Genomic DNA, 26,286 nt, shown 5'->3' with positions numbered 1-26,286 from the left:
AAATGTCATAATGGTATACTTATAGGATTTTACAGTAGAGGGGGGTACAAATATTTCAGTACCTATGTTACCAAATCCCATTCTTTAGAGCGCAAAAGTATGGAAAACCTCATATACATGATGTTGTTCCAACTATTTTGTGTCATCACCCCAATCACTGCAGTTCACAATCACTTTTCTTTCCATATAAAAAACTAATTCCATCTATCAAAAGGTTGCCCACCATGTTTTATGGCATGGAATTTCTGCTGGGGGTTAAAAATAAATGTGTTTAGTTTAATCAATTATTAACAATTTCCCAGGAAATCACAACCGAGTCTTAATTTCCTAAATTAACCATCTCACTTTGTGCTCAAAGATTTTAATCTTAAATAATATTTCTTTTTGTCTCTACATTTCTTTAAGTATGCCATTTGGGTTAATATCTTGTAAGATTTTAAAAGAAATATGAATACAGACTAAAATAGCTTGAAATCTTATTAATGCTGAAGAAGCACCTTTTCTCAATTTCCTCTGTATCCACATACTTTGGTATTATATATTATCAAACCCTTGGATAAATTACTCAAGGAATTATAGCATGGCTAGTTCCCTGATCTTCTTTTGGCCTTTTAATACTTTTCTTATTTTAAAGATCTACACTCTGCTTAATAATATGTAACATTGCTTTTAAAGATAAGAACTAGTTGTTTATAGAAAACAAGTACTTTTGATGGATTACAGTCCATATTTCTTCAAATTTCTCCTCCTCTAATGTACATCTTATGTCTAGCTTGCCATTCCCTTCAGAGTTAGTTTTAGCTACCAAAAGAAGGGAAAATGGATGTTAGGAAAATAGTGCTATACAAATGTCCTTCTGATGACATGCTGGGAAAGCACTTGAAAATTTCATTTGTGCCACTAGAGTCAAACCATCTAATGAAGATTTATGAAAGCATCCTACATGCACAGTAATAAGTTGTGAGAATAACCTTGAGGAACAGGAAAAATAGCTGCAACCTACACAACACAAATCTGAGACCATAGCAGGAATATAATTTGAGAAAGAATATCAAACTTGACCCTCCCTAATCATCTTGTAAAGATAGGGATAAGAGAAGCATATTAAGACTTGCAATGTATTGTAGCTTATAATAAAAGTAGTATTAGCATTCATTGTTTCAGTTTCCTGAAATACCACCCACACTCCAAAATACTGTTGTTTAATATCCACAGTTACTCTGTTACCTTTATAAGGCAACAGCAGGCAGGAAATTTGTACTAAAAGAAGAATTCCGAAAAGAATTTTTTTGTCCCTAATATAATATCTCCCCACAATGTCTATGGTATCTTTTTGTTTAAATAGCAGAAGCAGAATTTGATGATTGTATCAAACCTATATTTTGTGACATTAGCTGGATTTGAGTGTCTCACTTAGGATATTGCAAAACATTTCTTCATATGTTTTTTTAGTCTTTCTTCATCTGTGTTATTATTTATTTGCCATATCTAAACAATCCTATCTAGCATTGCACATTTTTAAAATGCTACAATACATTAATCTTTTTCTTTGCTTTCTGGCAGTGTAAACAGCAGTATGTATTCTGCATTCAAACACATTCATTTCAGAAAAATCACTTGTGGAATTTTCAAAGTGCTTCTTTAAATAGATTAAAGTAAAAAAAATATATAAATTTCTAACTTAATTACAGCATCAGTCTGGTGAGAATAATAATGGATTTGAAGGGAAAAAGGGCAAGCTGTTCTGAACTTCCCACTTTTATTGAACCAGAAGTGACACAATAAGGTCCTTAAATTTGCAAAAATTGGAATATATTAATAAAACATAAAATTACAAAGTCATGGCATGACCTTTCCACATTAGAGTTTGGAAAAAGTTAAGTTGAAAATGAGCGAAATATATCCACAATTGCACAAGAAAAGTAGCACTGATTTTCAGGAGTAAGGCTAAGATTTCAAAATAATCTTGAGGGGTAATTCCTACTCTGTTGGTTTTAAAGTGTAGAAGACATTATTTACCAGTCATGTAGTAATAACTTTAATTGTATACTGTTAGATCGGCGGCAGAAATGATGAGGAGGCGTCTGAGGTAACCCTTCAAGCGGTTTATTACAAGCAACAGAGAACGAACATCAACTGTGAGTAGACCGGCACCTCTCCTCCGTCTGACAGCCTTTTATACTCGGCTGTCAGACGGTCGAGCCAATAGACTCGCGTATGACAGCCCGGCAACCGGCAGGCACGTCTGATTGGCTAAGACGCGCCTGGCTGCTGCCGAGCTGTCATTCGTAAGTCCGAGGACTTACGAGACTACAACATATACAGTTTTATTATTTTCTCAAATAATTTGATAACATATCTCATCAGATTGAATCACTTATAAATAAAAGATTTCCTATGGGCAACAAGATTCAGTTAAAAAAATTGGTAGATTTCTTATAAAAAAGAAAATGATCATGGAATTTCCTTTATTTATTAAAGCTGAAGCACATGAACCTTTTATCCAATATAATAACATTGGAATTGACACTATGTGGTCTATAATCTATTATATTAAAGAATTCTTAGTACTAATTTCCCTGGCCAATAGCTCAGAGGTGTCTTACAGTTAAATTGTAGAAAATTATTCTATAAATTAAAAATTAGCATCTTTCATTAGCACATCATAAACATTTCCTAAATTTAAACATACTTTACTCAAACATTTTCCTATGGCCCAACATATAAGGGTTATGGCTATATTCTCTGCATTTTTAGATGTAAATCTGTTGAAAACAGGACTGATTTTCCATATGCCATATAACAAAGAAGACAACATAACCTATACATCCAACTGAATAGAATAGAATTCTTTTTTGGCCACGTGTGATTGGACACACAAGGAGTTTGTCTTTGGTGCTTAAGTTCTCAGTGTACATAATATATATTATTATATATATTTAAGGTCACAACCCCTGGTATGCCCAAACATGGGAGGAAGGTCACACTTCCATTCTCTATCCTTCGGCTCGTCACAAGAGACCATCCAGACAGAAACCCAATTTTTTTTTACTGTTGCCTTTTTGTTACATTTGTTATGTTTGTGCTGATAAATAAATATATTTATAAATAAATAAAAGGGAGACTTTATTTATTTATCAGCACAAACATTATATATATATATATATACATACACACACACAAGAATCATAAGATACAACACTTAGTGATAGTCACAGGATACTAATAAGCAATCAAATCATACTAGGAACCAATAAACCAATATAAATTGTAAAGATACAAGCAACATGGTTGCTTGTATCTGGGAAGAGATAGATACTAGGAAGAATGAGAAAGGATGAGAAAAACAATAGTAATACAGTCTTAGTAAATAATTTGACGGTGAAGGAAAACATAACCTACAATAATGATTTATTTGAATCTCAGATCTTATATTTATTGTTTTCCTTTAAAAAATTAATCATTGACAAAAATATATTATATCCAGTACAGTTTTTATAGCTGTCTCATCTAAACTCTCATTAGAAAGTAATGATTTTTGAGACTATAAGCCAGTGGTGGATTTCAAAAACTTTTGGAACCTACTCTGTGGGTATGGCCTCCTTTGTGGGAGTAGCTTGCCGGCTATGTGACCTGGTGGGAGTGGCTTGCTGGCCATGTGTTCTCTCTCTCTCTTTCTCTCTTTCTCTCTCTTTCCTTCTTTTTGTCTCTCTGTCCCTTTTTTCTTTTTTTCTTTCATCTCTCTCTCATCTTTTTCTTTCTTTTTTCTTATTTATTTATTTCTTCCTTTCTTTCTCTTTCTTTCTCTCTGTGTATCAGTCTGTCTGTCTCTCTGTGTGTGTGTGTGTGTATGTGGGGGGGGGGGTCAGTGGTGAGTTTCAAAAATTTTTGGAACCTCTTCTGTAGGTGTGGCCTGCTTTCCAGATCCACTGGTGGAACCTCTTCTAACCGGTTCGGTAGATTTGACGAAGCGGTTCTACCGAATAGGTGCGAACTGATAGGAACCCACCTCTGCTATAAGCCATTAAATATATAAAATTAAATCATATACATATACATATACATATACATATACATATACATATACATATACATATACATATACATATACATATACATATACATATACATATACATATACATATACATATACATATACATATACATATACATATACATATACATATACATATACATATACATATACATATACATATACATATACATATACATATACATATACATATACATATACATACACACACACACACACACACACACACATACACACACACATTTTTCTTTTAAAACAGAAAAGGTTTAACTGGATTTTTCAATTACTGTCAGTAAACTACCATTGAGGAATTAATGAAGACACTATTACATAATAGCATTTCAACAACTAAAAACTTCCTGTTCCCAGAAGATGGAATATTATGGCAGAATCCATTCCCTCATGATGACAACCTTGATTTTATTTAGAAAATCAGAGACACTTTTAAAGTTTATAATCTAAGGCTGCAATGCAACCACAGTTTCACAATGGTGTTCAGGGGATAAGCTATTCTGCAAACATGTTTTGGGTTATAAAACACATTGTTATATGCTATGTATAACGGTTTCTTTGTGTGCTGCATTTTTTTGTAATTTTGTTTGGAGGTTGTGCAAAGATTGGACTTATTTTCTTTGGTAACAATTATAACATCTGAAAAGTTATAGGTATCTTGTGGAATTTGGTTCATGACTTTTCCTTTCTAAAAAGTGTGACCTTTGTCTATTTTGATGAAATGTAGCCTCAGTGAGCTTAGCAAAAATGCCATCAATTCTAGGCAAGAATATTATTCAGCTTGAAATCATGGATTAATAGTAACTTTGAAATCTCCACAGATCCTGACAGGGAATGCCTTTTCTTTTTAGCTAAGGGAATGAAAGTGTTCTCTTTAAAAAAAATATTGTTTCTATCCAATCTCAGCCATTTGTTAGACCAGCCTCTATCTGAAAATCTCCAATAAAAAGTTGACTACTTATATGGAAGCATGTCTATGGAGATTCTCAGTTATCCAGATCATGGTTATCCCAAATGATCTATTTCAAGAGGAAATTGGATTTTCTTGTTTTTGTTTGAAGATGTAGGTTCTCATCAAGAAGCTTTTTCAGCTCTGACTGGATGTTGGGCAATGGAAGAATTTCTATTCCTTGCACACAGCTGGTCAATTGCATTCTTTTAGTGAATCATTGAGGCCATTTGGAGTTTTGTCTGTGTCCTTGGGGTCACCTGAATAGTGGAAATGGGTGTGGAACTGCTTCTTGGAACTGCTGAAAGGACTGTGTTGTAGACTAGAGATAGATGATGTCATATCCCTCCCTATATATTGAGAAAGAGCTGTTTAGTTTTGACATAGATAGCTTCTTTGACCTCTCTTTCAAACCAGCTGTCCAAAATGTGGACTTTGCTGTCTTCAAAAGAGTGGCCTGAATTGAGCAACAAGGTGTACTTGCAGTGATACATATGGAGATCTGTACATTGGGCAATCAAAACAACCACTTCATAAAATCATGACAACATGGGAGAACAAACCTATCAGGACAAGATTCAGCAGTCCATCTGCATTTAAAAGACAAAGGCCACTCGTTTAAAGATAGCAAAGTCCACATTTTGGACAGAGAGGACTACTGTTTGAAAGAGGGGTCAAAGAGGCCATCTATGTCAAAATTGAACAGCCCTCTCTCAACAGAGTGGGAGGGATATGACATCCTCTATCTCCAGTCTATAACACAATCCTCTAAATTACTCAGATGACCCACAGGACACAGTTAAACATCCAAGTGGCATCAACAACTTTATAAAAGAATGCAAATGGCCAACTGCCCGAAAGGAATATAAATCCTTCCATTCCCCACCATCCAGGCAAAACTGAAGTAACTATTTGGATGAGAAGCAAAACGTCTTCAAATAAAAAAAAAAGAAAATCCAGTTGCCTTTTGAAAAAGCACCATTGAGACTTATATGGCAGCAATTATATAGGTACATTTATACACTGTCTGATAACTTGTACAGTCAGGAAATTCTGGGTTCTACTTTCCTTTAGTCATTTTAGTCTATTTAGTCTATTTATTCTGCTATCTGGGGAAGCAGAGAATAAGTACACTCCATCTTCTGGGTAATAGTCCTTCAGATATTTGAAAACTGCTAGCGTATCTAGTTTCTGAAGCATTTCCTGAAGGATAAATGTACCCAGATCCTTTAATTGTTTCTCATAGTGTTTGGTTTCTATCACCAACTTGTTAATTCTCCAGTGAATTCATTCCAAATTGTTGCTTTCCTCTTTGACTCTGGTAAATTGGCTATAATCCTCCAACTCTGAATATAAGAGCAAGCATAAAATGGAAGAATCATTTCCAATGACTTAGTCTCTACGTTCCTATTAATGTACTCCAAAATAATATTTACTTTTTTAGAAACTGCACCTCGCTGCTGTCGCTTGTTGCTCAAGGACTCCCAGCTTTCTTGTACATTTACTACTACCAAACTAGGTTTCTATCCTATGTGCCTTTCATTTTTATTTTCCAGATATAGAATTTTACATTTATGGCTGCAAAATTCCATCCTATTTCAAACTTGCTGCTCAAATCTAGATTGTTTGAATATCTCCCTCATCTAAAGTATTAGACACGCTCCCAGGTTTGAGTCATCTGTGATTAGATGTGTTTCTTCAACGTCCTCATCTAAGTCATTGATAGAAATATTGATCAGCCAAAAGCCTACAGCAGGGCCCTGTGGAACTATAATCAATACTTCCCTGTAAGCTGGTTGTTATTCTGACAAGCCCACTGAGTCTTCAGACCTAACTATACTCTCACAGCTGAAGCTCAAGGTAAAAAAAAGATGTGTTCTTATTCCCAAAATTCAATAGTCTTGGAGAGTTTGTCTTACTGATATTATGGATGATATACTATGTATTTACTGTTCATGCTTAATTATAATTCCTTTTAGAAGTTTGCCTGTTGTTGTTTTTTTGCAAGTTACTCATGTACTTAGCAAATGGTATGTACCAACTAAATTCTGATATATTTTTTGTGGGAAGTCAAAGTAATGTCCCTGCACCCCAATATGTATTCATATGCTGTGTTAAAACACTTCTTATCAGATCAGTTACTGCACTCCCTACCTCAGATGCTATATATTTTCTGTACTTTACATTATCATTTGTTAAGTGCACTGCACTCCAACATGCAATGTATCTTAGTCAGCAGATTTAAGACCTTTATGCCACCATGTGTATCAAGGGATTTCAGAAATAAATCACTGATGCTAGGTTTGTGCCTTATGCAACAAATGTTTTTTAAAGGGCAACCCAAAAGGAATGATGGTCAATAATAACTGGAGATCGTGACAATAAAATGCATATTCCCCCTGTTTTTTAGGATGTGAAGACACAGAACAGATTCCATTTAATTTTACATTTTCTATTTTTGCTATTTTTTATTTTTAACAGACACAGTTATTTTATTGAATTTAGAGTCTGAAAGTTGTATTAAATTTGGTTTCATATTATATAGGAATGCACTTCAAGAAAATGATCATGGTCTCATGACCATCAAAGATTTTATTTCTGATCAATTTAAAATGAACAGATACAATAAAAGGTGCATTATTATCAAGCAGAGAAAAAATGCCTCTGTATGCAGCATTAATTTGGTTGACACATAGTCCACTGAGTTGAAAAACACAATATATAAGAAAGAACAAGACATTGCCTATGTTTTTATTACTTATGCAGTGTGTTTGTACACAAATACTTTCCCACCCATAAATGATTTTGTTGAAGTCTGTGAGCCCCCCCCCCAAAAGCCACCCCATACTACTTGTTATATCAAGAGGTTCTTCAAAGATGTGTATCTGTGAAAGTCAGTTGTGTTTTCTGTGGAAATACCCAGTCTATGGTATATATTTATGCCTTGATTATGATTTCTTGTTTTATAACAGCCCACTGTTTAACAAATACAGCACATGGATTACAAATTGAAAATTTCTCTTTCAGCACCAAAATCAACCAGATGACATCTTTCCCCTCCTAGAATCTGACTGAATACCATAGGATTCAACTTCTTAGGAGCTGAACAATATGTCCTTCCTTAGTCTTAACAATGCTGACCATTAACTGTAAATCATTACCTCACAACACATTAATATTGTATTGTAACAAGTTTTCAGCATGGTTTAAGAACTCAGCAGCATTTAAATCACTCTTATATCTTCTAACAGAAAAGGGTGATTGATTTACAACTGAAATTAAATGCAGTTTAACTAACTTCAGCACCTGTCAGGAACCATAATTATTGATCTAGACATCTAGCCAAAGGGATATTGTTTCTTTCTGCTGAGTTGAGGGATATGTGTGTGAGTATTTGTGTTAGTAGTTAAACTTTGTCATACTAAAATATATTGTTGCCTTAATCTTCATGTCCTGCTGGAGAAGAAATAAAACTTTATTAAGGATGTGCATCAAAATGCTTAATGTATGTATTTGTGTTATCAGTTTCACTTTGCCAAGTGGAAGTAAGTTACCATCTTAATCTTGTTGAAGGGTAAAACAAAGATTGTTGTTTTTTTCTTACAAAATGGCACAGTTTGCTCCTACTGTGCATTTGTCTATCAATTAAACATTGCAACCATGTTTGTGTGCATATTATTTATTTTCTAATTCACAACATGGGATTGCTTCCAAACTAAAGCCTAGAATTAATTATTCATTTAGTTTTTTTTTTTAATTGAATCCATACAGGATTGGGGCTAAGGTAAAGGTAATCACTCATTCCAGTAGAGGTCATGACCTGATAACATTAGCATCAAGTGGCTTTTGTTTTCGTACTATGATGATGTCAGAGATTAAACCAACTGACAAGATCCCATTAAAATCGTGGCACGACAAAACCGCAAAACCCTTATCCGCAGAGACATAAGCGCGTCGCTAAAGCCGCGACATCATCATCGTGCATCATCACCACCGCGACAACAGCGCGGCAACAGAAGGGCGCTTTAAAAACGGTGCCGCGGCAGAAAGCCGATTTCCATTAAGGTAAGGGTTAGGATTAGGTTTAGGGGTTTGTTTTAGGGTTAGGTTTAGGGTTAGGTTTAGGGTACTGAGTGCTTGGGAATGCGCGGATTTGCCCTCCGCGATTATGTCATCGCGGTAGGGTCGCTTAGCACTTTGAACGGCGCGAATTAGTCTTCACGCTTATGTCTCCGCGGATAAGGGCTTCACGGATTTGTGGTGGAACCCATTAAAATTAGTATAGTCTATTATTACTTTGAGAAAAATTCCTCAAATGGAAGAAAAGGAAGCAGGACATCTATATATAAATAATAATAACAAAACAATATTCTTCTACAGTTCAAATTAGTATAATTATTAAATATAATAATTGTAATATTTGTCATTCCTTTCAATCACTAAAGATATTATAGTTCTGGACTTAACAACTATTCAATGATGGACATTCCCAGGGCTACATACAACCTCAAAGTTGTGATGGCTGCAATCATGGGATTTCATTTTTGGCATTTTTCAACCAGTCCACATTTTATAGCCATTTGAAGTAGTCAGTGGTCATATGAATGAAATTTACAACTTTCTTTTGCCAGAAACCAGAATTTACTTCTACATCCCAGAAAAAAAAAGTCCATTGCATTATATTCATTTTATGACTACATTGTTCATTTAGAATAGTTGTAAAAGTGGAAATGTAGTGACCCATTTATGCACCAGCATGACTTAGTATGAGAATTTTGGACACAATAATAGTTGTAAGTTGAGAAGTACCAGTATTACTACTATCATACTATCTTCTGGCCATAAAAAGGTAAGACATTTAAAAACCACTCAAAAGAATTACAATGCATCCTGCTATAGAAAATTTAAAAAGAACATATTTCCTTTTCAAGAAATAAATATTCTTTGAATTTAGAAATCTAATTCCAGAATGTTTTCAATCTGTATCAGAGGTGGACAAGTTTTAAAGTGTGCTCACCAGTCATGTTAACACTTTTGAGAGCCATAAAAGTAAGATCTGAGGTAGTATTCAGCTGGTTCTGACCAGTTCTGGAGAATGGGAAATAGTGGAAATTTTGAGTAGCTTGGAGAATGAGTAAATACCACCTCTGACTGGCCCCACCCCCATCTATTCTCTGCCTCCTGAGTCCCAGTTGATTGGGAGAAAATGGGGATTTTGCAATATCCTTCCCCTGGAGTGGGGTGGGAATGGAGATTTTACAGTATCCTTCCATTGCCATGTCCACCAAGCTATGCCCACCAAGCCATGCCCACAGAATTGGTAGTAAAAAAAATTGAATCCCACCACTGGGTAAGATGATTGTGGGCAGGATTGTATAGTTCTTTCTTAGTTACGTATTGTAGAAGAGGACTAAGCTGAGCCTGAGGGAGGGGTTCAAAGTAAACACATCATCAATCACAAGTCTTTTTGTGCCCATAATAGGAGATCCAAGTCCCACCTTGAATTCCACTATCCAATTTGCTTAGACTTAATATTTCAGATTCTTGTAGAGAGCATAAGCTTGTAAAAAATCTTTATACCCATTTGAACTGCCTCGACTGATTTCTGATTTCCCCCCATGCTTGACATACATGGGGCTTTCTGGCTTTGAAGAGTAGTTTAAGATCAATACCACAATTTTCAAATATGTTCCACCTTAAAGGGATAAGACTAGCTGTTCAGTGAGGAATTTAAAATGTTTTGCAGTAGTTTATCTATTTCCATTTTTAGCCTTTAAATCTTCTTCTTTTTAATAGGTCTTCCTGAAAGGAAATATGATTATGGCCTGTATGTTTCTCTGCATGATGAAAATACAGATGGACTATACATAAGAAAGATAAGTTAATTTTATAAACAGAATACTTTATTTTACAGAGAATTAATTTTAACCATTCACTTTTTTTAAAAAAAATCCTGCTTTTCCATCTTTTAATGTATGATTTCTGAAAGGTACATATCCACACATAAGGGCAACCCATGCAACTATTTATTGATGAAAGAGAAAGAGAGTCATTTCATCAGGAACAGCAATCTTAAACAGGTAAGATGGGGAAACTGAAATTGCACAGAAAATTATTTTATATATAAAATGGTATTTTCTATTCTTTCTTTTGTGTGAGGTTGTTATTTTAAATTCATGGATAAACACAGTATGGCACCATATTCAGCAAGTATACCTAAAGACAGCAGTATAAGTGAGTAAGGAATATTTATGAATGCCAGGTCCACCAATTGCCTATGCCATTATATATTTTTATTTCACTATTTTACTCATTTGGTTTGAATATACATGGGCTATTATGTATCAATTTGTTTATGAAATGAACATCATTCAGCAGCATGATCTCTGAACCAATGATTTTCAGGTAAATATCTCTACTTATTTTAATTAAAGGAATTGGAAACAATGATATAGCCATGAAATAAAGTGCTTTATAGTTATTGTATCTAGTTATTATCTAGTAATATTTTATCTTTTGGTATTTGATTAAACAGTTATAGGAAAACTTGGAATATAGTAAATAAAATAGAAAAGGTAAAGCATTTACTGTACCATAGTTGTGTTATCAGTCTTTGGTATTTTCTAGCTTTATGATTTCAAACTTCTGTTGGAAATAAAAGATTTGAAATGCCTACTTAACTGAATTGATGCTATTTATCAGTTTCTACAGAGCATAAAGAAGTCTTAGGCTTTGTTGATAGGTTACACTTGTGTCACTCAAACACCAGCAAGTGCTTTCCACAACAATGGTATGTTCAATTTCCAAGGAGTCATAAAGTCAATGTGTAGATATGTTACTTACGTCTACAAGTACAAAAGGGGAGCAAATATAGAATTTATCCTCTATAAGGCTCTAGTTTTATTAGGTGCAAACAGGACCAAAAAAAATATTGCTGTCAAGAACTGTGAGCAAGTGGTGAGGGGCATCTGTCTTGTATGAAATGAAACTATTATAAGTACTTAAGAATTTACAGGTCAGTAAATCATAAAATTGTTGCTTCAGTTGTGTGGCTGACATGTTTCTTGAGCTATTGATATTATGTATATTTGAAATATTATAGCTTTATGATTATATTTGTGTGTGAGAGTGAGTAATTATAATTTTATGATTGTGTGTTCATGTGTGTGTGTAGAGAATGTGCAGATGCAGACTCATAATTAGCAGCAGGAATCAGAAATATTCTCACACAGCTAACCTTTTTATATTAGTATTATTTGAAAGCAATTAAGAGTGGGATGAGGAGGGATCATTACAATAGAACAACTCATGTCACATTTACTAGGGCAGAACAGGATTGCTATGATTTCTGAACCAAATCTAATTCTACAGAGTATTTAGCTTCAAATATTGGAATAATTCTTTGTTTCTTATACTTTTATCACAGCAATAGAAGGTGAATAAAGTCAATTGGCTTTATAAAAATAATGATATCCATCTGGTTTGTTTGTTTGTTTGTTTGTTTGTCTGTCTATCTATTAACACTTATAAATGGCTACCAACTTCATTCTTAGTAACTCTAGGCAAATTACAAAAATAAAAATATCATATATAAAACAATAAAAAGCTACAACCCTCCACCCCTCTGGCAACAATAACAAGTCAGTCAAATTAGCCACTTGATGGGCTTTATCCCATCTGGGCTCCCCAGGCCCATTGTCAAAACCAGGTCTTTAAGGCCATGAGAAAGAGTGAGAGGCAATTTAATTTCTGCAGGGATGTTCACAGTCAGGGATCCACCAAGGAAAAGACGCTTCTTCTTGGTCCCACTAGATATACACCATCTTAAGAGAGGAGACTTGCAATATTCCTTGTCTGTCTACTCAGGTTGGGTAGATGTGACTGGGAGAAGACAATCCTTTAAATAACCTAGTTCCAAATCATATAGGGCTTTAAAGGTGATAACCAGTACCTTTTATTGGACCTTGAAACAAATTGGCAGACAATGAAATTCCTGTAGCAGAGATGACACATGTTCACACCTAGGCCTACACAAAACTATGTGGGCCAGTGCATTTTCAACCAATTACAACTTCTGGAGATTTTTATTCCAGTTTTATTAGTTTTTATTTTTAAATGTACATCAATATCAATACATGAACAGTGTGGTCTTTGTGTATAATTCATTTTGATACAAACATCAATAATGATAATCGTAATAATTGTTATATTAATCAAACATATATAATTCTAGTATTAATATACATGTTTTTAATTAGTTACTCAATATTTTAATATTACATTTTAATGCCAATAATGTTGTAAGCATACACAGTAATACCATCTTGCCCTCTCAAATATTTTCCATCTAATTATTACTTTTATTCTATTATATAAAAAAGATATAAACATTACATTACATTATAATTATATTAAGGTAAAAGCAATAGGAAGGCAATGCAGAATGGAGAATTATAAAGGCAATCAGGAAAGCCAATATAGAAGGCTGTAAACTTTATATTGTTATGCATGTTTTGTATTTTGTTTTTTCTTGTGGTGTTTTTAAAATTAAAATATTCAATAAAATTATTTTTAAAAAATTATATCTGCTAATATTTCCTCCTATTTCTTATTTCTACCTCTATTCTAACTTCTAATCAGCTCACTATTGCTAATCCTAATATTAATACACATGTTTATATAAGGCATAGCCCTTCCTTATTTAGTTATTCAAAGTCACAATATACTAATCAAATATCATCTTCCCATTATTTAAATATATCTTATAGTACCCTTATTCAACCTCCAATCTTTCTATCTAACTATTGCTTCATATAAAGGTGTGATTCTTATTTTACCTCTATTCAAATTTCTAATCTCTTATTTGTTTAAATAAATTATCCTCGACTTGCATGAAACCAATTTTTGATCTGTTTTCCACCTGGCCTGTATCTGTCCATACTGGAACCATGTTTGAATTACCTTTTCCTCTTTTAATATATCTAAGGATTTTAGTTGTAATACACCCCTTTCTAGAAGCTGTAAGAAGCTGTCTGTAAGTAATTATATCCTGTTTTTGTGCTATGTTCATATTTTCTATTGCGTGTCTAGGAATTGCCCACATGGGTATCTTGTCATTTAATTTGTATTGATATTTTTTCCAAACCCGCAGTAAAGCATTCCTTAAAATATGACTTTTAAAGTTTTTGTCCACTTTTTTGTTGTATAACAGGTAAGCATGCCAGCCATATACCAAACCATGTCCCTCGATATTAAGTATCCTATCATTAGTTAAGTCAATCCAATCACTAATTACAGATAATACTACTGCATCATAATATAATTTTAGGTTGGGTAATTTCAAACCTCCCCTCTCACGCACATCTTGCATTATTTTTAGCTTTACTCTCGGCTTCTTTCCTGCCCATACAAATTTATTAATACCCTTCTGCCATTCTAGCAGGTTCACATCTTTTTTAAGTATAGGTAGCATTTGGAAAAGAAATAAAAATTTCGGTAAGATATTCATTTTCACTGCTGCTATTCTTCCCAGCAAAGACAACTGCAACTTGTCCCATTTTTTCATCTCTGTCTGTATATTATGCCAAGGTGGTTCATAATTATACTTATATAATCTCCCATTTGAGGTTGAAATATTAACTCCCAAGTATTTGACCTTCTTAACTGTTTCACATCCTATCACCCCACTGACTAAAGTACTTTCTTTCACCCGCCTGTGCTCGGGACAGCCTGCCTAAGCGGGCACAGGAGGGCGAAAGAAAGTGCTTTAGTCAGTGGGGTGTTGCAGGACAGGACACTCCCCCGACACTCCACTGACTAAAGTGCTTTCTTTCGCTCACCTGAGCTCTGCCGCAAGCTCAGGTGGGTGAAAGAAAGTGCTTTAGGCTCAGGTGAGTGAAAGAAAGTGTTTCACTTACTAAAGTGCTTTCTTTTGCCTGCCAGAGCTGCACGGCATCTGGGGCGCGCTTTTCGGGCAAGAGCAGTGCAGGTGGGACACAGATGGAGTGGAGGAAGCCTCTCCCCCCTTCCCCCACCCGAAAGAACAAAGGGAACCTCTACCGCCACCCGGCAACCTGGCCAGCCTCTCTCGTGATGGCTCTCCGCAGTGCCAAGCCTGGGAGTCCCTGGAGGAGCTGGCGTGGGCTGCAAGCACCGCAGGCTGGACTGAAGCTGGAGGCGACACCCCTCCAGCCGGGTAAGGTGGGCTGCCCTCCCTGCTTCTCCTACCCCCTTCCCTCTCTTCACTCAAACAAACTCTCTCTCAAACAAACAAACAAACACACACACACACAGAGACAAAGTTGCACCAGGAGGATGAAGTTTGATTTCCTCCCCCTCCCTCCGACTCACACATACCTTTTCCAGCTGTTTCCGAGAGGATTTCAACTCTGCTCTTGCCTACCATCATAAAAAGAAAAAAAATGTAAAAGGACAAAGGCAAGAACTGAGGTCAGGCTGAGCTAGTTGCTGCCAGAGTCGCCATGGATGACTCTGCTTAACTGTTTAAAAAAGCCTCTAAAAAACTGCCCTCTACAGGAGGAGGCAGGAGAATGACATGCCTCATCTATGTCAGGTTTTTTTCGGCTTTTAACCCTTGCTTAACTCTGCTCGAGTGATCATAAAGTCAGACTAGATGAGGCACGTCATTGTCCTGCCTCCTCCTGTATAGGGTGCTTTTTTAGAGGCTTTTTTAAACAGTTAAGCACTAGGCAGAGTCATTCACTGTGACTCTGGCAGCAACTAGCTCAGCCTTTTTCCTTTTACATTTTTTTTCTTTTCATGATGACAGTGGTGAGGCTTTGCCTCCCCTGCCTTCCCTGACTGTACGTCTCTGCCCCTAACACTTTGAAAATCAACACCATTTCTCTTTAAATCTCACTCCTTTCCCCATGATGGAGCATCTTGTCTTAATTTAACAAGTCCTGCTCTTACTCAAGTCCAAAAGCAATATATTCCAGTCCAATGTTGCTCCTCAGAAAGTTCAGTAATCATAGTCCTTTACATCTCAGAGTTATTAACCAGTTCCATTTAAGTAGTCCAGAAAGCTTTTGCAAGTCAAAAGTCACTTTGCTTTACTTAAAAGTCTTCCTTATTCTCATAATAGAGTCTACAGTAATCATAAAGTAATCAGTTGAGAGACCGCCTTCTGCCAATTACCTCCCTACGACCTATAAGATCTCATAGGTTAGGCCTCCTCCGCATTCCATCGGCCAGCCAGTGTCGGCTGGCAACTACAAGGAGGAGGGCCTTCTCAGCAGCGGCCCCGACCCTTTGGAACGAGCTCCCCGTAGAGATTCGTACCCTCTCCACCGTCCAGGCCTTCCGCACAGCCTTGAAGAACTGGCTCGCCCGTCAGGCCTGGGGATAAGGACCACTACCCCGCCCGAATGTTGTATGCATGTTGCGTATTATTTTATTATATGTTATTGTCTTAGTGTTGTATTCCCCCCTCCCTGGTTTTCTGTGAGCCGCCCTGAGTCCCCTCAGGGAAAAGGGCGGCCTACAAATAAAATCAATTCAATTCAATTCAATTCAGTTATAGAACAGTAAGTGTCACCACAGTCCTCAAGGTGAATGTTATTTATTTCTCTCATCATTTTTTTTAAACTTGTAGGGGTCTGGTGCATTTCATTTACCAGTAGATGGCATCATCAGCTTAGGTTTCAAAGTTATTTCAAGTCTTATAGCTTTGATTAATCCATATTTAGTCAGTTTATGGAAGCAAAGTCAACTATTCAAGTAAATTCAAGTAGATAGTCCAGCATTTTTAATGTCTTTCCAAAACAGACCCTGCCCAATTTAAAAGTCCAATTTTCTATGTTTTAAAAGATTTGTAGCTTTTCTCCCCTTAGTTCCTTTCTTTCAGGTCTAGGATTTTTCTCTCTATGATAGTTTGCGGCTTTAAAAAATAGTTATAAGTATCTCTTTTTGATCTTTCCTCTTTCTTTTTTCTTTAAAGTTGGGGTTTAAATAAAAAGGAATCTTTCCACCCAGCTCCAATCACTCTTCATCTGCATTGCTCCTGCATATTTATTTGTTGCCTCGGTTATCCCAGCTTCATGGCAACCATGATGGCTGCCTCTTCTCCTCATCGAAGGAGGGGGACGAAACCCTGAGTCCAGCAGGACAGTTGCTGCTCTTTCTGAACTACAGGGAACCCTTCTATTTTTCATCACCCCTACAGGGTGGCTTTAGTTCCTTTCAGAACCCTCCTACTGGGAGAACTCTGCATGGGAGACTTGCTCCTCACATCTGATACCACCGCAACAGTTAGAAGTCCAGAGCAAATTTATTCTTTTAGGTCTCCAATATGCATCTTAAAAAACAGGACTGCACTTGTTCCGTGACCCGTCAAAAGGGCGAACGACAAAACTGACTAAACCGTGTCGCTGACATCATCAACGCGGCGACAACAGCCAGCGCGGAGAAAGAAGGGCACTTTAAATAGCGCTTTGAAAGAAAGCCGATTCAACTTAAGGTAAGGGTTAGGTTTAGGGTTAGGTTAAGGATTAGGGTTAGGTTAAGGATTAGGGTTAGGTTTAGGGTTAGGTTAAGGGTTAGGGTTAGGGTTAGGGTTAGGGTTAGGGTTAGGGTTAGGTTAAGGGTTAGGGTTAGGGTTAGGGTTAGGGTTAGGGTTAGGTTAAGGGTTAGGTTTAGGGTTAGTTTTAGGGTTAGGTTAAGGGTTAGGTTTAGGGTTAGGGTTAGGTTTACGATTAGGTTTAGGGTTAGGGTTAGGTTTAGGATTAGGTTTAGGGTTAGGGGTTAAATTTAGGTTTAGGGTTGAGAGCGTGCTTCTGTCTCCACGCTGTTGTCGCCCTGTTGATGACGTCAGCGATGTGGTTTAGTCGGGCACGGTTTTGTCGTTCGCCCTTTTGTCGGTGCACCCACTTGTTCAAGTAGAGTAGCCTTTATTAAGGCTTCATAATTCTGCATTATAAGTCAGAATTGGGATTATTTTCGTCCTGAATGCTTTCAGCATAAAAGTCAAGTTGTTAATAATTTGAATAATCTCTTAGTACTTACTTTGCTCATGCCAATTTTTAAAAAAATATTTAATCACAAATCAGTGTTGGCAAAACCCACCAACACTAAATAAGTCAAAGTATTTGCTTGTTCAATAGGCTCCTCATTTATCTGCCACTTATATTTCACATTATTTCTGTGAAATTCCATCACTTTAGACTTAGTTTTATTGAAGTTTATATAATTAAGACCACAATAGGCTTTAAACTTTTGTAGCAGTCTTTCTTATTCAGAAATGTGTTATTAGAACAATGTCATCAGCATATAGAAGTATATTAACAAATTTGTCAGACACAAATTTGTGTCTGCACAGACATCATAGCAATAGCAATAGCAATAACAGTAGACTTATATACTGCTTCATAGGCCTTTCAGGCCTCTCTAAGCGGTTTACAGAGTCAGCATATTGCCCCCAACAACAATCCGGGTCCTCATTTTACCCACCTCGGAAGGATGGAAGGCTGAGTCAACCCTGAGCTGGTGAGATTTGAACCGCTGAACTGCTGATCTAGCAGTCAGCCTGCAGTGCTGCATTTAACCACTGCGCCACCTTGGCTCTACAGACACTCATCATGAGTGTCTGTAACACACAGGAATGTTTGTAAATCATTGAGATAGGAATTAAAAAGCACTGGAGGTAGAATACAACTCGGTCTGACACTGTTATGGATGGATATACTTTTTAGAGAACCACTTAGACATGTACAGGCTTTAAATGGATGTTTGAGTAGATGTCCTTTACTCCTATGAATTATATCAGGAATCAGTGTAGACAACATCTATTGAAATGGAAAAGTATTCTTGCTAAAGAATCTTGTTTTTGTTTGTATAGCTAACATATGTCAGACTTAGTCTGAGTTATAGGCATAATACTTGAATGTAGAGAGTTCTATTTTATACTGATTAACTCAATGTTCAATAATGCTAAATCAACAGCAGATGTAGAAATGTTTTGCACATATATGTTAATTTCAGCATAGTTGCCAGGAACAAGATTTTAGGGGGGAGAAAGTCTCATTGCAAGACATCATGTTGGCATCATACCTGAAAAGTCCTTGTGACATCCATTGAATAAATAGTCTCAGATACATTTTCTTGAATGTCTTAAACCACTTTGCATTTGACAAAGCCCCAAAGACAAAACTGGTCAAGGATAACTTTAACCTCATACAACTATGAGCAATCTTCTTTAATATTATTAGCTAATAATTTACAATGCTACTTTTCCCCTAGTATTGATTTTTCTTGTTTTGTTGTACCCAGGACAAAGTTGGTATAATATGGGAGATCTACAATTATTTTAAAGCAAACAATCAAGTAGTGTTAAAATCCAGAGCAATAGTCCATAGTTTTCAAATGCCCCATGCAAATAAAAATTGTAAGTCTGAAAAGTACATATGTATTTCAGTCCTGAGACATGTATTGAAGAACCTTACATTGTCTATGAGAATCTGAAAATTGACTTTATCAACAAGTAGTTAGAGGACTTCATCTAAAGCAGAATAGTTACACAATTTCTTCCTGGTCCATATAGGACAGTGGGATGGATAGAGAAAAGGAAGCATCTTTATTTCTTGTCATTTCTGTGCTTACAATTCAAAATGTTTGCACTGAGTTAATCCATTCAGAATGTTGACATTATATTAATCCTAAAATCTAAGAAAAGAAGACCTCTCTTTCTGGCTTTTTGAAGAGTAAAGTAATATAAAAAGCAAAATAAACTGAAATTTTAAAACAATTTGAAAGCTTATCTTCTTGCTTGTCACAGATGAAAATGGAGAGTTTATATCTAATATATCTGATTTCACTTCATAAATTTCTACAGGATGTAAAGTTCCTTCTCTTCTTTTATCATAGATTATAGAAGTGTCTTTTCAGTCTGATTGCCTTAAGTTGTATTCATTTCTTCTAAAATGGCCTATCTGGCAATTGGTTTGTAAAGCAAAATCTTGGATATAGACTCGGCTGGGAAGTAGGAGGGTGGGATGGCATAACTGCAGAAATCTTGGATTGAGTAAGCTATTTGATAAGGTAGACCATAACCTACTACTAGATAAAGTAGAAAAATGTGGGTTAGACAGCATCACCACCAGATGGATTTGTAACTGGCTGACCAACCTCATTCAACGTGTAGGCCTCAATGGAACTGAACATGGAAGGAAGTATGCAGTGGAGAATCCCAAGGCTCTGTTTTAGGCCCAGTGCTCTTCAGCATCTTTATCAATGATTTAGATGAGGGGATAAATAGGGAACTCATCAAATTTGCAGATGACACCAAGCTGGCAGGAAGAGCCAACATTCCAGAAGATAGGCTTTAGATACAAAAAGATCTTAACAAACTTGAGCATTGGGCACTATCTAACAAAATGAAATTCAATGGTGAAAAAAGTAAAGGCCTACAATTAGCCAAGAAAAACAAAATGTACAGGTACAATATACTGAATGTGGTACCTTGCTCAATATTAATAACTGTGAGAGGGATCTTGGAATCCTAGTGGACAACCATTTAAATATGAGCCAGCAGTGTGCAGCAGCTGCCAAAAAAGCCAACACAGTTCTAGGCTGCATAAACAGAGGGATAGAATCAAGATCATGTGAAATGTTAATACCACTTTATAATGTCTTGGTAAGGTCACACTTGGAATATTGCATTCAGTTTTGGTTGCCACAATGTGAAAAAGATGTGGAGACTCTATGAAGAGTGCAGAGAAGAGCAACAAAGATGATTAAGGTACTTGAGGATAAAACATTTAAGAAACGGTTGCAGGAACTGGGTATGACTAGCTTAATGAAACTAGGGGAGATATGATAGCAGTGTTCCAATATCTGAGAAGTTGCCACAAAGAAGAGGGAGACAAACTATTCTCCAAAGCACCTGAGGGCAGAACAAGAAGCAATGGGTGGAAATTAATCAAGGAGAGAAGCAACTTAGAACTAAGGAGAAATTTCCTGACAGTTAGAACAATTAATCAGTGGAACAACTTGCTTCCAGAAGTTGTGAATGCTCCAACACTGGAAGTTTTTAAAAAGATGTTAGATAACCATTTGTCTGAAGTGGTGTAAGGTTTCCTGCCTAAGGAGGGAGTTGGATCTCCAAGGGCTCATGCTCATTAAATTATTCAGTCATTTTAATTAAATAATAAGGCATATATTGGTTCAGAGACAAGCCAGCACCAAAATGTATAATGAAATATAGACTAATACAGGATTATCAAAAATGTATATCTGATCAAAATGAGCAGATCATGGCTTTCTGATTTTCATTCAGTTGCACTTCAAAGTGGATGTTCTTTTTACTGATTATTTCTTGTGGAATTAAGGTATAGTAAAGATAGGATCGGCCATTCTACAGAATGTTGTTGCTATACATTGAAAATATTGATCAACCCACTTTTTGATCTACTGGTGACCCTACATAATTACATTGCATGTATTCTATACACAGTTATTTTTTTATTGTTTCAATAATTTTAACCCAACATTTTATAGCATTTCTTTTAATTCATATTGTGTATAGTTCTTATTGAACAATGTTGATTTAAAAAATAAAAAATAAAAAGTGCTTAAATAAATGAAGTATAACACCTTTATCCACTGACCATAGTACCACAGTGTGATTTAATTCATTTTATGGGTCACATAGTAATTGTTACTGAAATATGTTTGGTAATAACTAAGATCTGGAAAGTGAATTAGGAAGGGAAAAGAAATAACATGCTGAAATATCTGTATCTTGATGTATCTTGGTGTACTTTTTAATATGTAACACCACTTCTGCACAAGCTTCATTGGCTATCAATCTGTTTTTGGATCCAATGCAATCCAATCCAATTGGCTATGACCTTTAAAGCGCTAAACAGCATGGGATCAGCTTATCTACAGAACTGCCTTCATCCTTTTATATCAGCCTGTCCACCTAGTCATGAATTCTAACTAGTGGGGTCCAGGAAGAAGGACTTCTCATCATTGCCTGACTATTATTTGCCTCTTTTACATTTGTATACAATTTGTATGTTTTTAATATTTTAATAAAATAATAATATTTTAAAATAAAATATTTGGGACTGCTGAAAGTCCCCAATGAGGGAAATGTGTGATTTCTAAATATAATATTAAATAAAGGTGACACAGTGGTTAAATGCAGCACTGCAGGCTACTTCAGCTGCAGATGGCGCAGTGGTTAAATGCAGCACTGCAGTACTACTTCAGCTGCAGATGGCGCAGTGGTTAAATGCAGCACTGCAGTACTACTTCAGCTGATTGCAGTTCTGCAGTTCGGCTGTTCAAATCTCACCGGCTCAGGGTTGACTCAGCCTTCCATCCTTCCGAGGTGGGTAAAATGAGGACCCGGATTGTTGTTGGGGGCAATATACTGACTCTATAAACCGCTTAGAGGGGGCTGAAAGCCCTATGAAGCAGTATATAAGTCTAACTGCTATTGCTATTGCTATAACATGATAAAATAAACAAGTAAATAAATATAATTTAGGAAAAGAGAGATGGCCTGAAAGGGAGAGGCAATTTATACTGTATATTATGTCTGCAGAAAAATGAAATGAAAAATGAAAATTATACTGTACTTGAGTGCAAATAGAAAATATTGCTACATTCAATGTATCTGAAAAAATCCAGATGTGGAAAAGTGATTTTTCCAAGAAAGATCACAAATGGGATATTGATGGAGCATATGTGAAAGGAGTATGAATTTTCCTGAAATAATATGTTTACTAAAACCAAATAAACTGCAGAGGCTAAAGAAGAAAATACCAGCATTTTCTTTTTCTTGTGACTCAGAAGAAAAAAAATCAGTTGTACAATGATGTTAAAAAGGAATCACCACAATCTAACAAGAATTTGGATTAGAATAAAGTTGCCAGCAATTACAATAATTAACAATAGTTAATAAAGCTGTGCACCTGTATAATGGATTAAAAAAGAGCTTTTTTTCTGAGAAGTTGTTATACTCAGCAAGTCACATTTTAAAAAAGAATATTTGAAAGCAAGGAACTCTTTACAATGCTATTCTAGCATTCAGATGGAAAGATCAATAGAGGTTTGCCGCTGAGTATTCAAAAATAGTCTGTAAGTATAAAAAGACACCTGAAAAGGTAAAAATTTAGCAGAAGGAAAGTTAACGCCTCTTTCTTTCTGTTCTCCCCATGATTTTATTTCATAACTCAAAAGAAAACTGCTGGAAGGCTTCAGTTTTCTTTTTCATCTCTACAATGAACTCTGTCAATAATAGCTAATGGATCACTGTGTACTTTGTATTATCAGAATAGGAATATATGAATAGGAAGCAGTGTTTCTCATGCAGGGAATCATTCTGTGAAGTGAAGAGTACTTCCTGAAAGTGACTGAGATCCACCAGCATCCCTGCAACAGTACAAATAAGGAACCTAACAGCATGATACTGTAGATAGTATACAAGACTTTCTATCCACCATAAGGCATTTGTAAATGGTAAATATACATTATTTTAATGTTAGGCTTTTAAATAGTGCTATATTGTGATTATATATATAATGGAAGCTGTAATAAGATTCAATTAATAACTTGCTAGATTAAGCACATAATAGGATCTTTTTTCCCTCTTCTATTTAATCGTCTCTGATTCTCAGAGACTGCCTGGACAAGTTCCTGCAGTTCTCTTGGCAATGTTTTTCAGAAGTAGTTTGTCACTGCTTCCTTTCCTACGGCAGTCAGAAAATGACTGGTCCAAGAATTCATAATCTCCGGGTTTCTTGCCTGATGCCTTAACCACTATACCAAACTGGCTCTCACATAGTAAGATGCTGCATTTTAAAAGTCAGTAAATTAAACATTCTACTTAGCATTCCAGCCTTGGGACTCATAGTTTTGAGTTGCTTGCTGGCTAGCTGATGTTCCTTTCCATGAAGTGACCCAAAGGTGCTTTTTCAAGAGGCAACTGGACTTTCTTTTTTCTTTGAAGATGTTTTGCTTCTCATCCAAGAAGCTCTGAAGCTTCAGAGCTGAAGAAACGTCTTGGATGATAAACAAAACATCTTCAAAGAAAAACCAGAAAGTTCAGTTGCCTCTTGGAAAAGCATCTTTGGGACAACCATGATCTGGATGATTGAGAATCTTCATAGACTTTCCATGTATCCTTTTTCATACTGTTTCCAATCAAGGCATTTGAACTTTTGGTTTTGGAAAACAGCATCTTTGAAATGGCTGTAGGCATGAATAATTAAATATGATCAGTTTCTGGCAAATTCTGGATCACATAAAGGATCTCAGTATTGAATTTGCTAAATGGACATTTCTTGAAAAAAATGTATATGCAGTTCATGATGAGATTGATAATCTCTTCCTAGTAGATATGCACAGATAATATAAGCAGATGGCATACAGCTATCTGTATTCATATTTTTAAAAATTCTATAATACTCCAGTATTTCCATTTGAGAGCTCAAATGAGAACTATTTTAAGGAAGGCATTAGGAATAATTCTGCAGGGTGGAAAATAATTCGTGTTCATTTTAAAAAGTTAAATAAAGGTACGTACTTACAATAGTAACCATATTTTTATGAACAAAATTAAGGTATATTAGAATCTTTGCTTTAGAGCAAGCATGCTTATAAAAAGACATTCAGAATTAATTGGCATTTCTGACACAATTGCTATATTTCTTAATTCATATTAGTTACTATATAAACAAAATTTCTTTGCAAAATATCTCAGCGTTGTATATTTATGTTGATATCAAGTTTCTTAGTGTATCTTGTATATTAAATGTTTTTAAATGCTAAATACACAGCTGTTTCTTAAGCAACTTCCAGGCATTCATCCAATATCTGGAAACGCAGCACCATACTCTAACCCTGTTATTTCAGTGTATGATACATTCTGGATTAAGAATGCTTTATTTTACAATAGTAATTATAAAAGCAGTTAGAGAAATGTTTGAAAATGAAGTAATATGTGCTTTATTCTGTGAAACTATATGAAGACCATCACTTTTAATATGTGATTAATTTGTTACTTTAATAAGAATAAATCTCAGAAGAGATGTATCATTATAAAACTTGGCTGCATGTTTTATGTTAGATTGCATCTCCTTGCTACTATTTTTTACCTAGTATTTTAAGTAAGAGTGGCAAATTGTAGGCTGAAACCCAAGGAAAGACACGCTCCTAGGTGCTATCAGCTAAGATTTTCAACGTTGTTTCTCCTGAAATTGGATTAACACCAAACCTATTGACCCTGTTAACAGGATCATAAAAAGTTGGCTTTATTACTGACCTGGGAGTTTGCTAGAACATAGGATATCAGAGTTGGAAGAGACCTTGGAGGTGTTCTAGTCCAACCCCTTACTCAAGTAGGAAACCCTATACCATTTCAGACAGATGGTTGTCCAGCCTCCTCTTAAAAGCCGTCAGTAATGGAGCACCCATAACTTCTGAAAGAAAGCTGTTCCACTGGTTGATTATTCTCACTGTCGGGAAATTTATTCTTAGTTCTATCTCTCTTTGATTAGCTTCCAGCCGTTGTTTATTTTCTTACCTTCAGATGTTTTAGACCCCTCTTATTTGTGTCAGACCTTCAAATATTGGAACATTGCTACCATGTCATCCCTGGTCCTTCTTTTCACTAGACAAGCCATACCCAATTCCTGCAACCATTCATCAGGTTTTAGTCTCCAGGTCTGTAATAATCTTTGTTCCTCTTCTCTGCGCTTTTTTATAATAATGTTTTTATTCTAATAACCGGATAAAGATCATCTCTTTATTGACACTTATTTTTTGAAATTCAGCTGTTACATTTTTTTTATTTTAAATTGTGTATTTTATTGTTTGTATCAATTTTATTGTAAGGTACCCAGAATCATTTATGTGAGGAGAATAGCTATATAAAGATGAGTGGATGGATGGATGGATGAGAGGGAGGGAGGAAGGGAGAGGAGAGGAGAAAGGAAGGATGGATAGATGGATGGAAGGAAGAAGGAAGGAAGGAGGGAAGAAAGGAGTAATCCTAATTGATTCTAGTTACTTTAAACTTTCAAGAATAAAACTGGTTCTGCACTTATATTGGGATTTAATTATGTTATCAAAGGAATCCTGTGTATGACCAGAAGTGAGCCTCATTATTCTCAATAATATTTAATTCCAAGTAAATATATAAATGTATTGATTCCAAAAGGATCATTTATTCCAATGCTTGCTAACAAATATATTTTGGGAATATAATATTGCTGATGCAACATATTAGGTATATCTGTAGTTT

This window comes from Thamnophis sirtalis, unplaced genomic scaffold (assembly GCF_051295495.1).
Source record: "Thamnophis sirtalis isolate CommonGarterSnake01/CBP01778 unplaced genomic scaffold, rThaSir2_p1.2 scaffold_8, whole genome shotgun sequence".
NCBI classification, from domain to species: domain Eukaryota; kingdom Metazoa; phylum Chordata; class Lepidosauria; order Squamata; family Natricidae; genus Thamnophis; species Thamnophis sirtalis.
This window is presented reverse-complemented; position numbering follows the sequence as displayed.